We start from the raw sequence: 16272 nt of genomic DNA on the forward strand, positions 1-16272 counted from the left end.
GCACCAATGGCAACAACATTTCAAGGCAATGCATGACTAACAACTACAAAAACGCCGGCTCAAATCGAACCGCAACACCCGGATGTGGTTGCGGACAGGGCGAGCCAAACCGGCATCACTGCCACCGCGGCGGCAATGAACCTGCGCAATGCCATCCTAAACGGCAAACACGGGACTCCGCCGCCGACGGGAACGCTGGAGCACCGCGATTACGCCGTAATCACTATGAATCTCGAGCGGAGAAATCCACCGCAGAGGGGAGAGGGGAAAATGCAGGGAGGAATGTCAGCGCGGGGAGGAGCATTACCTTCAAGCTGTGGGCACTCCGGCATAGACTCTCTGGTCCTGTGAGCCCCACCGATAGCCGCGAATGTCGTGCTAGATGGCAACCGCATTCGGGCGACGCGTGTGGGCACAACCGGAGTCCCACCGCACGCCCCCGAGTGGCAACCGTTGACCGCGGAGAGGAAACCGGCGTGCGGGCGACCCCTCTTACACACCACACAGTCGACTTGTCCTACGTGACACACGAAATCAGCCAGATCGTGTCAAGATTCGTGCAGCAGCTACTGGAAGGCGACGGATGCGTGTGTGCGAGTTGGCCAACGCCCACACTAATGGGCGATCCGGCGATCAAGGCGCCAAAGGATCTACTTCTGCTTGATAGTCATCGAAGCATTTACATACATGGATCATCCAATCACAGATACATTTGGAGAGTTCAATTACACTTGTTGTGCTGCGTTCCACACAACGACGGGAATTTTGAGTAGATTCTTCTGTGGCATGGCCGGCGGGATGAACTTGATCCTTGGTGCCTTCTTTACCGAAAACGACAAAACGTCGACCTTTGCCGCGGCGAGTGCGCGATGAGAAGCAGCAAACCATCGGTGTTTGAGGGCCGCGGCCACCGTCAGTCACTTGTCGGGGTTGCAGGTGAGGAGGCCTTGCAACACCTGGAATCCTTCGTCGGACAGCTTCTCTTGAGGGAACAGGTCCTGCAGCTTGTTCTCCTTGCGCCCCGGCGGTAGGAGTCGTAGGGCCTTGGCAGTGTGCGGCAACGATGTGAACTCCGACCACGTCCTATTGTCCGGCGTCCCGAGCAAGCGGAAGATGCTCCAGAGTTGGATGATCTCATTGTTTGTGTCGTCGTCATCGTCATCATCATCATCATCGCCGAGGAACAGCGTCTTGCCGGTGAGCATCTCGACCGTGACGCAGCCGAGAGACCACATGTCGACGAGCGCGTCGTAGTCTTCCTTCCCCAGCAGCATCTCGGGTGCCAAGTAGAATGCCGTGCCGGCCTGGGTGTACGGCGGTAGCTCGAACAAGGAGATCGCCAGCCCAAAGTCGCAGATTTTGACGAGCTCCCCTTCTTGGCCGATGAGGATGTTGGCCGGCTTGATGTCGTGGTGGACGACATGGCGGTCGTGCATCTTCTTGGCACCGGTGAAGAGCTTCCACATGATGGCGTGCACCGTGGACTCCGGCAGCAGCGGGCCGCCGCCGCGGCGCCTGTTCCATAGGAACTCATGGAGGGTCGGCGCGGCGACGTACTCCATGACGAGGCCGTAGGCGGCGTTATCAGGGTCGCGCACCAGGCCCTTGAAGCCGATGACATAAGGGTTCCCGTCGCAGGCCTCGAGGAATCCGGCCTCTCGCAGAAGCTCGGTGGCGTCGGGGGGCTCCGCGGACCCGTCCTCCCAGTTGAGGTACTTGATGGCGACCATCTTGCCGGTGGCACGGTGGCGCGCCAGCAGGACGCTGCCGAAGCCGGCCTTGCTGAGGCATGTCTACTCCTCGTAGTCCGTGCTACTCCGGATGTTGTTGACGCGGCTCCTCTTGCAGCGCGTCGGCGATCCTTGGGTGGTGGTGGCGTGGCCGGCGCCGAGGACGGCAGCAGCAAGTCGCTTGCGCGCGGTCATCACCGTCGCGCGAGCTCGAAGGACGAACTACGCGCTTCGGTTGATGGAGGCGAGGAAGATGGAAGCGGTGGATCGAGGGAGGAGGGGAGGTGGGTGATGAGCTGATGGATGGATGGATCGACGCAATTGGGCGTGGAAATATACGCAGGAGCGGTCCCGATTGGAATCGGATTCAAATTCAAATCCGAGTTACGCCCGGCACAGCAAACACCACACGCACAAGGCCGCTTGCCGGCCGCGTTTTCACCACCTAGCTATTTGGAGTCTGAATCTGAAGGCATTTTTTCTTTCTTTCTTGGCGGTTGCGTTTTCCCTTGCAATCTTCGATTCCCAATCGGCTGTGCGATGTGTCCAGCACGTGTTCGAGCGTTTTTCCCTTGCAATCTTGGATTTCAAATCGGACACACCTGCACCGTTGGTTCTGCATAGTAGTTTGTGTTGAACATGTATTTACGTATGTAGGTCCGCGTTTTATATGCCGCACGTGTAGTATCTCTATCCCCCTGTATTTACTTGTATTTTGGGAGATAAAACACCGGTCGCACCCCTTTACCTATATATGTACCTAGTGCACGATCAATGAAGATATCGATGCACACAATCAAAACTTACATGGTATTAGATATCGTATAGATCCTTTCCTAAACCGCTTCCGCATCCCTAAGCCGTCGCTGCCCCGGGTCGCCGCCGCCGCCATCCGCGACATCAACATCACCCCATGGTCCTCAATGCCACCGACTCCACGTACTTTGCATGGAATACTTATTTCTCGCTCCTCTTCCGCGAGAACAATCTCGTGGACCATGTCGACGGCACCGTCGACTCTCGCGCCATGGTGGGCGACTCCGAGTGGACCGCGATCAACGCTACGCTCGTCCGGTGGTTCTTCACCACCATCTCTAAGGACATGTTTCACACGGTCGTGAGCGATGGTGGTGACGCCTGCGCCGTGTGGGTCAAACTCAACGGCCTCTTCACCGACAACAAGCTCCAGCGTCGCGTTTTTCTGCAGCAGGAATTTTTTGACTGTCATCAGGATGAATAGTCCATTGATGACTACTACCGCCGCCTGAAGACGTTGGCGGATGAACTCCATGACATCGGCGCTAAAGTTGATGATGACCTCCTCCTCACCACGCTCACCGCTGGCCTCAACAAGGACTTCGGCAACGCCGCCGCCAAGCTTACCTTGATGTCAGAGCCCTCCTTCCCCAAGTTTGTGGCGTACTTGCGGTTGGAGCAGTGCCGGATCAAGGGGGTGAAAAAGCGCGTGCAGCACCACGCCCTCGCCACTGGCACGTCTCGTGGCGCCCCGCTGCCACCCGCCTCACCCGCGTGGAGGCAGCAGCCGCCGCCCCCTGCGCCCTCGGGATTCTACCCCCTCCCGCCCGCGCCCCCCGCTCCTCCCACTGCCCCCAGCAGTAGCCGCTGGGTGGCGGGCGGCGCGGCAACCGCCGCGGGGGCGGGCGCACAGGGGGCTCCTCGTCAGCAGCAGCCCACTCCGCCATGGACCTACGGCACCAACCCGTGGACAGGTATCCTCCACGCGTACTCGATGCCGGTTCCCCGGCCTCCCGCCCCGGGCATCCTTGGGCCCCGTCCGGCGAGCCACCAGGCGTATCTCGCCGCGCCCGGTTCCGCCCCCTACCCGGCCCTCCCTGCATCGCCGGCCATGGGCGGCTATGGCGCCGCTCCCACGCCCGCTTATGGCGGGTTCTACCCGCCCCAGCTGCCTCCGCCGTGGGATCCCGCCCTTCTCGCCACCCTGCACTCGCTCCGTCACCTAGAAACTATGGTGGCGGAGGTGACTGGTACATGGACTCGGGCGCCACTGCTCATATGACATCTCATCCCGGTAACCTCGCTTCTTCCACTCCCGTTCATACTCCCACTCGCATCACCGTTGGTAACGGTTCCTCTTTACCCATTACACATGTCGGTCGTATGTCGTTTCCTTCTACTTCCACTCTGATTAACATGTCTAATGCTCTTGTCTCTCCTGACTTAGTCACAAACCTTGTATCTATTCCTCGCCTTGCTCGTGAGAATCCTATTACTGTCGAATTTGACGATGTGGGCTTTTCTGTGAAGGACGCCCGTACACGGATGGTACTGTTGGGGAACGTAGTATTTCAAAAAAAATCCTACAATCACGCAAGATATATCTAGGAGAAGCATAGCAACGAGCGGGGAGAGTGTGTCCACGTACCCTCGTAGACCGAAAGCGGAAGCGTTTAGTAACGCGGTTGATGTAGTCGAACGTCTTCGCGATCCAACCGGTCCAAGTACCGAACGCACGGCACCTCCGCGATTTGCACACGTTCAGCTCGATGACGTCCCTCAAACTCTTGATCCAGTTGAGGCCGAGGGAGAGTTTCGTCAGCATGACGACGTGGTGATGGTGATGATGAAGTTACCGGCACAGGGCTTCACCTAAGCACTACGACGATATGACCGAGATGTGTTTCTGTGGAGGGGGGCACCGCACACGGCTAAAAGATCAACTTGTGTGTCTATGGGGTGCCCCCTCCCCCGTATATAAAGGAGGGAGGAAGGAGTCCGGCCGACCCTAGGGGGCACGCCCAAGGAGGGGAGTCCTACTAGGACTCCAAGTCCTGGTAGGATTCCACCAAGAGGGAGAGAGGGGGAAGGAAGGAGAGGGAGAGGGAGTAGGAAAGGGGGCCCCCCTTCCCTTGTCCTATTCGGACACCAAGGGGGGGCGGACTGCCCTGGCTGCCCTCCTCTCTCTCCAATAGAGCCCATGGTGGCCCATTAGTTCCCCCAGGGGGGTTCGCTAACCCCTCCGCCACTCTGGTTTTACCTGAAACTATCCGGAACACTTCCGGTGTCCGAATAACATGGTCCAATATATCAATATTTATGTCTGGACCATTTCTAGACTCCTCGTCATGTCCGTGATCTCATCCGGGACTCCGAGCAACCATCGGTACATCAAATCACATAAACTCATAATATGAATCGTCATCGAACGTTAAGCGTGCGAACCCTATGGGTTCAAGAACTATGTAGACATGACCGAGACACATCTCCGGTCAATAACCAATAGTGGAACCTAGATGCTCATATTGGCTCCTACATATTCTACGAAGATCTTTATCGGTCAAACCGCATAACAACATACGTTGTTCCCTTTGTCATCGGTATGTTACTTGCCAAGATTCGATCGTCGGTGTCACCATACCTAGTTCAATCTCGTTACCAGCAAGTCTCTTTACTCGTTCCGTAATGCATCATTCCGCAACTAACTCATTAGTCACATTGCTTGCAAGGCTTATAGTGATGTGCATTATCGAGAGGGCCAGAGATACCTCTCCGACAATCGGAGTGACAAATCCTAATCTCGATCTATGCCAACTCAACAAACACCATCGAAGACACCTGTAGAGCATCTTTATAATCATCCAGTTACGTTGTGACGTTTGATAGCACACTAAGTGTTCCTCCGGTATTCGGGAGTTGCATAATCTCATAGTCATAGGAACATGTATAAGTCATGAAGAAAGCAATAGCAATAAACTAAATGATCATAGTGCTAAGCTAACGGATGTGTCTTGTCCATCACATCATTCTCTAATGATGTGATCTCGTTCATCAAATGACAACACATGTCTATGGCTAGGAAACTTAACCATTTTTTATTAACGAGCTAGTCTAGTAGAGGCATACTAGGGACACTCTGTTTGTCTATGTATTCACACATGTATTAAGTTTCCTATTAATACAATTCTAGCACGAATAATAAACATTTATCATGATATAAGGAAATATAAATAACAACTTTATTATTGCCTCTAGGGCATATTTCCTTCAGTCTCCCACTTGCACTAGAGTAAATAATCTAGATTACATAGTAATGATTCTAACACCCATGGAGTCTTGGTGCTGATCATGTTTTGCTCGTGAGAGAGGCTTAGTCAATCGGGTCTGCAACATTCAGATCCGTATGTATCTTGCAAATCTCTATGTCCCCTTCCGACACTTGATGATGGATGGAATTGAAGCGTCTCTTGATGTGCTTGGTTTTCTTGTGAAATCTGGATTCCTTTGCCAAGGCAATTGCACCAGTATTGTCACAAAAGATTTTTATTGGACCCGGTGCACTAGGTATGACACCTAGATCGGATATGAACTCCTTCATCCAGACTCCTTCATTTGCTGCTTCCGAAGTAGCTATGTACTCCGCTTCACACGTAGATCCCGCCATGACACTGTGTTTGGAACTGCACCAACTTACAGCTCCACCATGCAATATAAATACGTATCCAGTATGTGACTAAGAGTCATCCAGATCATTTTCAAAGCTTGCATCGATGTAACCATTTACAACGAGCTCTTTGTCACCTCCATAAACGAGAAACATATCCTTAGTCCTTTTCAGGTATTTCAGGATGTTCTTGACCGATGTCCAGTGATCCATTCCAGGATTACTTAGGTCTGGTACACAGCATTGCATACATGATAGAACCTATGGCTGAGGCATAGGGAATGACTTTCATTTTCTCTCTATCTTCTGCAGTGGTCGGGCACTGAGTCTCACTCAACTTCACACCTTGTAACACAGGCAAGAACCCTTTCTTTGACTGATCCGTTTTGAACTTCTTCAAAATCCGATCAAGGTATGTGCTTTGTGAAAGTCCAATTAAGCGTCTTGATCTATCTCTATAGATCTTGATGCCCAATATGTAAGCAGCTTCACCGAGGTCTTTCATAGAAAACTCTTATTCAAGTATCCTTTTATGCTATCCAGAAATTTTATATCATTCCCAATCAACAATATGTCATCCACATATAATATTAGAAGTGCTATAGAGCTCCCACTCACTTTCTTGTAAATACAGGCTTCTCCAAAAGTCAGTATAAAACCATATGCTTTGATCATACTATCAAAACATTTATTCCAACTCCAAGAGGCTTGCACTAGTCCATAAATGGATCACTAGAGCTTGCACACTTTGTTAGCACCCTTTGGATCGACAAAACCTTCTGGTTGCATCATATACAACTCTTCTTCTAGAAATCCATTCAGGAATGCAGTTTTGACGTCCATTTGCCAAATTTCATAATCATAAAATGCGGCAATTGCTAACATGATTCAGACAGACTTAATCATCGCTACGGGTGAGAAAGTTTGATCATAGTCAACTCCTTGAACTTGTTGAAAACCTTTTGCAACAAGTCGAGCTTTGTAGACAGTAACATTACCGTCAGCGTCGGTCTTCTTCTTGAAGATCCATTTATTTTCTATGGCTTGCCGATCATCGGGCAAGTCAACCAAAGTCCACACTTTGTTCTCATACATGGATCCCATCTCAGATTTCATGGACTCAAGCCATTTCATGGAATCTGGGCTCATCATCGCTTCCTCATAGTTCGTAGGTTCGTCATGGTCAAGTAACATGGCGTCCAGAACAGGATTACTGTACCACTCTGGTGCGAATCTTACTCTGGTTGACCTACGAGGTTCGGTAGTAACTTGATCAGAAGCTTCATGATCATCATCATTAGCTTCCTCACTAATTGGTGTAGGAATCACTGGAACTGATTTCTGTGATGAACTACTTTCCAATAAGGGAGCAGGTACAATTACCTCATCAAGTTCTACTTTCCTCCCACTCAGTTCTTTCAAGAGAAACTCCTTCTCTAGAAAGGATCCATTCTTAGCAACGAATATTTTGCCTTCGTATCTATGATAGAAGGTATACCCAACAGTCTCCTTTGGGTATCCTATGAAGACACATTTCTCCGATTTGGGTTCGAGCTTATCAGGTTGAAGCTTTTTCACATAAGCATCGCAGCCCCAAACTTTAAGAAATGACAACTTGGATTTCTTGCCAAACCACAGTTCATATGGTGTCGTCTCAACGGATTTACATGGTGCCCTATTTAATGTGAATGCAGCCATCTCTAAACACTACTGCAGGATGCTGCTAACGCGACACTACAATCAGAGACCCTTCGAGAAACTGTGTGTGATGCCATAATCGCAAACGGTGGTGTATGAAAACCATCAAAAATGTATAAAACGTTTTCGATGACGGATGCATCAAACACGGTTCAGGTTTTAGTTGCGTGTGCGATGAAGGGCATATGGTTCAGTTCAATTAACTGTTTGCGATGAGGAGGAACAAAATAAACGGGCAGCCAGATGAAGGCGTGTGTGATATAGAGCAGATGGTTCACTCGGATGAAATGTTTGTGATTAGGCAACACAAAAGAAACAGGCAGCCAGATGAAGGTGTGTGCGATGTACAGCATACGGTTCACTCGGATGAACTGTTTGTGATTAGGCAACACAACAGAAACGGTCAGCCAGATCAAGGTGTGTGTGATTGAGGGCATACGCTTCAGAAGGATTAACTGTTTGCGGTTAGGCAACAGAACAGAAACGGGTAAGCCAGATCAAAGTGTCTGCGATTGATGGCATACACTTCACATGGATGAACTGTTTGCGATTAGCCACAACAAACTGAAACAGTTAGATAGATCAACGTGTGTGCGCAAGACAGGCACACCCATTCTAATTAAAAGAAGTGTGCGCGATGGTAATAACGAGAGAGCACGGTTCTTGGAATAAGACGTGTGCTGACATTGCATATTGCGGTGCACCCTATGGTGCAAACGCCACTTACGCGGCCGAGAAGGCGTACGTGCCCACATTATGCCTTCCGGGTATAGTGCCGCACTTATAACTGTCGGTAAAGTTTGAGCATGCGTCCCGTCACAAATTTTTTTTAGAAGAACAGGGAGGCCGCGTCCCGTCACATTCCAAATTGCAAACCTGTTCACACCGATCAAAACCTAAACGGTTTCCCACTTAGGAGCGTATTACTACGTGGTTATAAATACTACTACTCCAAGATAACTGCACATTCCTCCTCAACTCCTCATCCACAAAAAGTCAAAAACAAACAAGTCATTCATCATCGTTCCCTTGCGTCCGCCATGGCCAGCGTGAGTTCTGGGTCGAGAGATTTCCACCAGGGAGAGGCGAGCCTGGAAGCGGGAGCACGAGAGATGTCCCGCCTCGCCGCGAAAGCAGCCAACATGTTCCGCCGCATGGCCGTAGCAGCATAGAGGTCCCGCCGCGCTGCCGAAGCAGAACGAAGGACCCGCCGCGCCGTCGATGCAGCAGACTGGTCCGACCGCGCCGCGGAAGCAGAAGAGATGTCCCGCTGCACGGGGAATGTAGCAGAGATGTCCTCCCGCCCCGCGACGGCCTGGGAAAATGCATCGCGGGCAGGGGAGGACTATTACAGGCGCATGCATGCCCTCGTCCTTAGGCGGATGGATCAGATCTCCAGGTGGAGAGGTTGCAGGATGACCTACAAGCCTCGTTTGAAAAGTCTACCGACGTCATCCGGACACTAAATGAGAGCAATACGAAGCTCCGGGCCAAGCGCGACCTGCTGAGGGCGAAGATCGTCGGAAGTGCGGAGCAGAAGGAGCAGACCACTGCCTTGTTGAAGAGGACCGGCGTCATCGTCGAGAAACTTATGGATGAGACTGCCATGCTATGCATCGAGCGCAGAAGGCTGGTGGAGGAATCCATGGATGTTCTCAAGCAGCATCTTGAGGAAAAGAAAGAGCTTGTCGCCGCTCGCCGCGGAGACTAGTTCCCACGGCCTGCAGCAACGCATCAAGAAAGTAGAGATCAGCGAGCCAGATCGTTGTCTTCCTTCTTCTTTTGCCCTTTTGTATTTCGGGCGTTGCCGCATGTGGCTTTTTTTAATTATGTTTCTAAATATGTAAGACAATTATTATCCACTGTCATCGTCCTTATATTCATCATGCTTGCTATAAGTCGCAGTCGATGCTATATAGGTCCGTCGGATCTTACATCAAGATCCGTGCAAAACTTTCTTTTTAGATTTTTATTTTTCTCTCTTAAATCTCAGTCCAGTAAGACATATAGCCACGCCATGGAACAGGTGCTCGGGCGCCATTAATGGAGACGTTCGGAGGGAGGTGCGCGGCGGGTAGCGGTCAAGGGGCTCTCCTCCTGATGAGCACGCGCAGGGGTCTGATCGCACGCCTCCCGTACTCAAATAGCTACACCGCACGGCACCTCCTAGCCAATAAAAAAAGGGGCGCGTGGCCGCACGTAATTGGTAAGTCGAACGCCCACGGTTTCAATAATACTTGTGTTTCCGATTTGTAACGTGACAGCACTTGTTCCAAAATGACTTTGTTGATTGTTAATGTGTGGGCCTTTGCAAATCGGAAAGAAAAATTACCACAGCACGTTGGTGCCATGTCATGAGACCATGCCAAGTTTCATGATTTTCAGGCGTGTTTTAGAATTACAGGAATTAAAAAACTAAGTTTCTCAATCTTTCCAGCCGAGCCACGATGCCCAGATGTTTGAATTTCACTCCCATCTCTTGCATGGGACCTAGAAATTCGCCCAGGGACACACATGTGATTTTTCAAACAACTTTGGTGCACTGGAGCCTGTGCTTGTAGTTCAAATTTGAATTATGCATATTAAATGCCCACAAACTCAATTAATGTATAAAAAAGGCCAAACGAACCCGAAATAATTCCAAAATTTAGCACGGTACTCCTATTTGGTCTAATCTGGCTGTGTAAAAAAATTAAGGCGGGAGAAGGCAGTGTACGTATGTCGTTTCGCACACGAAGGTGACACGTTCCCTCTCTGAAACACGAGCCTTCTTGAGGGAAGCTCTGGTTTGCAAGAAGCCTACACCAAAGCTTGTCCTAATTCGGCCAAAACAATTGCCGCGGTATGTTCGTGCCATGTCATGACACCATGCCATGTTTCATGATTTTCAGGCATATTTTGGAATTACAGGAATTAAAAAACCAAGTTTCTCAATCTTTCCGACCGAGCCACGACTCCCAGATGTTTGAATTTCACTTCCACTTCTTGTATGGGACCTAGAAATTCACCCAAGGACACACATGTGATTTTTCAAACAACTTTGGTGCACTGGAGCACGTGCTTGTAGTTCAAATTTGAATTATACACATTAAATGCGGAGAAACTCAATTAATGTATAAAAAGGCCAAACAAACACGGAATAATTCCAAAATGTAGCACGGTACTTCTATTTGGTCTAATCTGGCCGTGTAAACAATTAAGGCGGGAGAAGGCAGTGTACGTATGTCGTTTCGCACACGGAGGTGACACGTTCCCTCTCGCAACCACGAGCCTTCTTGAGGGAATCTCCGGTTTGCAAGAAGCCTACACCAAAGCTTGTCCCAATTCGGCCAAAAAAATTACCGCAGCATGTTGGTGCCATGTCATGAGACCATGCCAAGTTTCATGATTTTTCAGACGTGTTTTGGATTTACAGGAATTAAAAAAACCAAGTTTCTCAATCTTTCCGGCCGAGCCACGACGCCCAGATGTTTGAATTTCAATCCCATCTCTTGCATGGGACCTAGAAATTCACCCAAGGACACACATGTGATTTTTCAAACAACTTTGGTGCACTGGAGCCTGTGCTTGTAGTTCAAATTTGAATTATGCACATTAAATGCCCAGAAACTCAATTAATGTATAAAAAAGGCCAAACGAACCCGGAATAATTCCAAAATTTAGCACGATACTTCTATTTGGTCTAATCTGGCTGTGTAAAAAAATTAAGGCAGGAGAAGGCAGTGTACGTATGTCCTTTCGCACACGGAGGTGACACGTTCCCTCTCGGAACCATGAGCCTTCTTGAGGGAAGCTCCGGTTTGCAAGAAGCCTACACCAAAGCTTGTCCCAATTCGGCCAAAAAAATTACCGCAGCATGTTCGTGCCATGTCATGACACCATGCCAAGTTTCATGATTTTCAGACGTGTTTTGGATTTACAGGAATTCAAAAACCAAGTTTCTCAATCTTTCCAGCTGACCCACGATGCCCAGATGTTTGAATTTCACTCCCATCTCTTGCATGGGACCTAGAAATTCACCCAAGGACACACATGTGATTTTTGAAACAACTTTGGTGCACTGGAGCTTGTGCTTGTAGTTCGAATTTGAATTATGCACATGAAATGCCCAGAAACTCAATTAATGTATAAAAAAGGCCAAACGAACCCAGAATAATTCTAGAATTTAGCACGATACTTCTATTATGTCTAATTTGGCTGTGTAAAAAAAATCAAGGCGGGAGAAGGCTGTGTACGTATGTCGTTTCGCACACGGAGGTGACACGTTCCCTCTCGGAACCAGGAGCCTTCTTGAGGGAAGCTCCGGTTTGCAAGAAGCCTACACCAAGCTTGTCCCAATTTGGCCAAAAAAATTCACCGTAGCATGTTCGTGCCATGTCATGAAACCATGCCAAGTTTCAAGATTTTCAGCCGTGTTTTGGAATTACAGGAATTAAAAAACCAAGTTTCTCAATCTTTCCGGCCGAGCCACGACGCCCAGATGTTTGAATTTCACTCCCATCTCTTGCATGGGACCTAGGAATTCACCCAAGGACACACATGTGATATTTCAAACAACTTTGGTGCACTGGAGCACGTGCTTGTAGTTCAAATTTGAATTATACACATTAAATGCGCAGAAACTCAATTAATGTATAAAAAAGGCCAAGCAAACACGGAATAATTCCAAAATTTAGCACGATACTTCTATTTGGTCTAGTCTGCATGTGTAAAAAAATCAAGGCGGGAGAAGGCTGTGTACGTATGTCGTTTCGCACACGGAGGTGACACGTTCCCTCTCGGAACCAGGAGCCTTCTTGAGGGAAGCTCCGGTTTACAAGAAGCCTACACCAAAGCTTGTCCCAATCCGGCCAATATAATTACCGCAGGATGTTCGTGCCATGTCATGAGACCATGCCAAGTTTCATGATTTTCAGCCGTGTTTTGGAATTACACGAATTAAAAAACCAAGTTTCTCAATCTTTTCGGCCGAGCCACGACGGCCAGATGTTTGAATTTCACTCCCATATCTTGCATGGGACCTAAAATTTAACCAAGGACACACATGTATTTTTTCAAACAACTTTGGTGCACCGGAGCACGTGCTTGTAGTTCAAATTTCATTTATGCACATTAAATGCCCAGAAACTCAATTAATGTATAAAAAAGGCCAAACGAACACGGAATAATTCCAAAATTTAGCACGATACTTCTATTTGGTCTAATCTGGCTGTGTAAAAAAATTAAGGCGGGAGAAGGCAGTGTACGTATGTCGTTTCGCACACGGAGGTGACACGTTCCCTCTCGGAACCAGGAGCCTTCTTGAGGGAAGCTCCGGTTTGCAAGAAGCTTACACCAAAGCTTGTCCCAATTCAGCCAAAAAAATTACTGCAGCATGTTTGTGCCATGTCATGGCACCATGCCAAGTTTCATGATTTTCAGCCGTGTTTTGGATTTACAGGAATTAAAAAACCAAGTTTCTCAATCATTCCGGCCGAGCCACGACACCCAGATGTTTGAATTTTATTCCCATTTCTTGTATGGGACCTATAAATTTACCCAAAGACACACATGTGATTTTTCAGCAAACTTTCGTGCATTGGAGCATGTGCTTGTAGTTCAAATTTGAATTATGCACATTAAATGCCCAGAAACTCAATTAATGCATAAAAATGCCAAACAAACCCAGAATAATTCCAAATTTAAACACGACACTCATGTACTAGTTGCATGTTCACCGTATGTAAATGTTCTAGCAATTCAAACACCATCCTTTCCCTCCGTAACACCATTTTGTCTTTCAAAACATAATGAAAAAATCTGGTATACCACAAACAGTTTACTAGAAAGAGTCGTGTGGGATGCGATATAAAATATCTTGGCGCACCATCTTGTCTGGCTTACGCAGGAAGCTTCGTCGTCTACAGTCCACCGCCCCCACTTGAACCACACTTGCGCGCCAGTTTCTCGCGGCACCAAGTGAAATTTTTTTGCCACCGCAGAAATATCTATCTCCCCGCCCCCTCCCTCCTACCAAAAGCCATATTTCCACTGTTCCTCCTTGCTTTCCAAGTTCTAACCTTCACTGCTGCTTACTGGCAGCTCAGCCTCCTCGCCGGTGACCCTTCTTCTTGCAGCGCCGCCTCCTCGCCGGCTACCCTTCTTCTTGCAGCGCCGCCTCCTCGCCGACGACCCTTCTTCTTGCAGCGCCGCCTCCTCGCCGGCGACCCTTCTTCTTGCTGCGCGGCCTCCTCGCCGCTGACCCTTCTTCTTGTTGCGCGTCCTCGTCGATATGGTCAGGTAATCCACGCCCCACCCACACCATCCTCCTCCTTTCCCATCCAACATGCCCCGACTGACGGAGCGACACCTTCCACCGAAATCACTGCCCCCCTCCTCCAATTAAGCGCCGCCCACAGCCATTTTACACGCAGTATAACATGGAGCTGAGTAGCATGCAGCCGCACGCGCGAACAAGGTCACTATGGCTGACATGCATGTCGACCGCCAGATCTTGGAGGAACACCTCGTCTTCGAGGCCACCGTCGACACCGCCGCGCGGTTGTCTACTTTAAAATACAGTTCGTGATGTTTTCTCGAGGCCACCGCCAGTGCCTTCTAGTGATTTTCCTCTGTAATGTTAATATGCAATCTGATGTTCAGTTAACAGTTTGGTCCTCTGAAATGGAATGTTCAGTTAACACTTTGGTCCCACAATTGCTACATTTCATAGTACTGTCTCAAGCATTCTTTGTTTTGTTTAAATGTCTTATCTTCTAATACATGTTTCTATTCTGCAATGTCGTGCTCAGTTAACTATTTTGGTTCATTTGGTCTGCTGTCCATTTAACTGTTTGGTTCAGTTCTGCAATTTGATTTTCATTTGCTGTGGGTACATTTTTGTATTGTTATGCATGTGACACTAATCAAATTTTGTTGTACTCAATACATATTCTACTGATAGTATGGCAACTCTCAGTTAACCTGATCATGATCTTCCTTATGTGTGTTGAAGGGAAGCAATGGGAGACACTGCGGTTTACCATCGAGGTTTGTTCAAGCATGGTCCTTTGGCTAATAGCACATTATTGTGCAGTTGCAGGAATCATTCTAATATTTAGGTTTCTTACAATTTGGTCTTGCACATGTAGGTCCTGCTGTCAGAGGCTTAGACCCACAGTTCGAACCATTTTGCATATGGGGAAATGAGATGTCCATGAATATCAGTCAAGTCAAGAAACTCAGAAAGATTGTTAGGATAAGAAACTTGCGACGAATAACAGCAAGATCTTTGTTTGCACAATGAACAAGACATCAGTCAACATAGGATGGTACCAACTCTTTTACCTTGTTTTTACCCCTTGCGCCATTTCAAAATTTACAACAGCAATTTATGCATAGCTTTGTTTTCAGTACTTTTCAAAGCAGTTCACCGATGATTACCTCTCAAACCACCTGCATGGTCAAGAGGCGAGGAAGGTATTCATTCAACACCCATGGTACAAGATTGAAGTCTTGCTGAAGAGGACGAAGGTTGGGCGGGCAATTATCCATAGCCACTGACCTAAAGTTGCAAGGACATTCAACATCACTGAAGGCTCAATATTTGCCTTCCGCTTCTGGAGTTTCCCAGATGAGATTCATTTGTCTATTTACCATGTATGATGCTACTTTGCAAAGGTTTTTGATGCTGCATGTGAATATTGGTGCTGTTGTGTAATGGCGTAACTGAGTGGAAGCTATCTGATGTAATTCGATTATGAAATCCTGGTTGCTTTTATACGGATATGAAATATCTGGCATGTTTTATAAGAAATATCGGTTTGATTAGTACATGTATTATCAATAATAGGCTAATTACCCTGCTTATTGGGGTTTTCTATTACAAACGGTTACTCAGACAGCACCATGGGTGATGAACTCAAACAACCCGCACGGTCTCTAGAAAGTAGGCATGTTCGATCAACTAACAATCACACACGGCTTCTGGCAGCGAACTGTTTGCGTTAGGCCACCTTGCACAAACGTTTCCACACAAAGAACTGTGTGGGATGTACATACCTACGGAAATGATTTTCTAGGATTCACCGTGTGGGATGTACATACCTACGGAAACGATTTCTGGGATTCACCGTGTGGGATGTACATACCTACGGAAATAATGTCTGGGATTCATCGTGTGGGATGTACATACCTACGGAAATGATTTATGGGATTCACCGTGTGGGATGTACATACCTACGGAGATGATTTCTGGGATTCACCGTGTGGGATGTAAATACCTACGGAAATGATTGAGTTTCCATGCCTCGCCCGGTCGCACACGGCCCCAGCCTGGGTCCCATGAGGGCCTATCCCCGACGATTTCCGGGTCGTGTGGGAAGGACCCCCCTATCGCTCACACTCACTTGGCGACGGTTCCAAATGTCGTCTCTGAAAGGGGTT

The 16272-nt window shown here is 48.4% G+C and overlaps 1 pseudogene; it reads right to left on the reverse strand.

Annotated features, from left to right (window-relative positions):
* Positions 1 to 725: 725 nt before the first annotated feature.
* On the reverse strand, positions 726 to 1925 carry LOC123100179 (putative cyclin-dependent kinase F-2; annotated as a pseudogene).
* Between the last annotated feature and the right edge of the window lie 14347 nt (positions 1926 to 16272).

Source organism: Triticum aestivum, chromosome 4D (genome assembly GCF_018294505.1).
Source record: "Triticum aestivum cultivar Chinese Spring chromosome 4D, IWGSC CS RefSeq v2.1, whole genome shotgun sequence".
NCBI lineage: Eukaryota > Viridiplantae > Streptophyta > Magnoliopsida > Poales > Poaceae > Triticum > Triticum aestivum.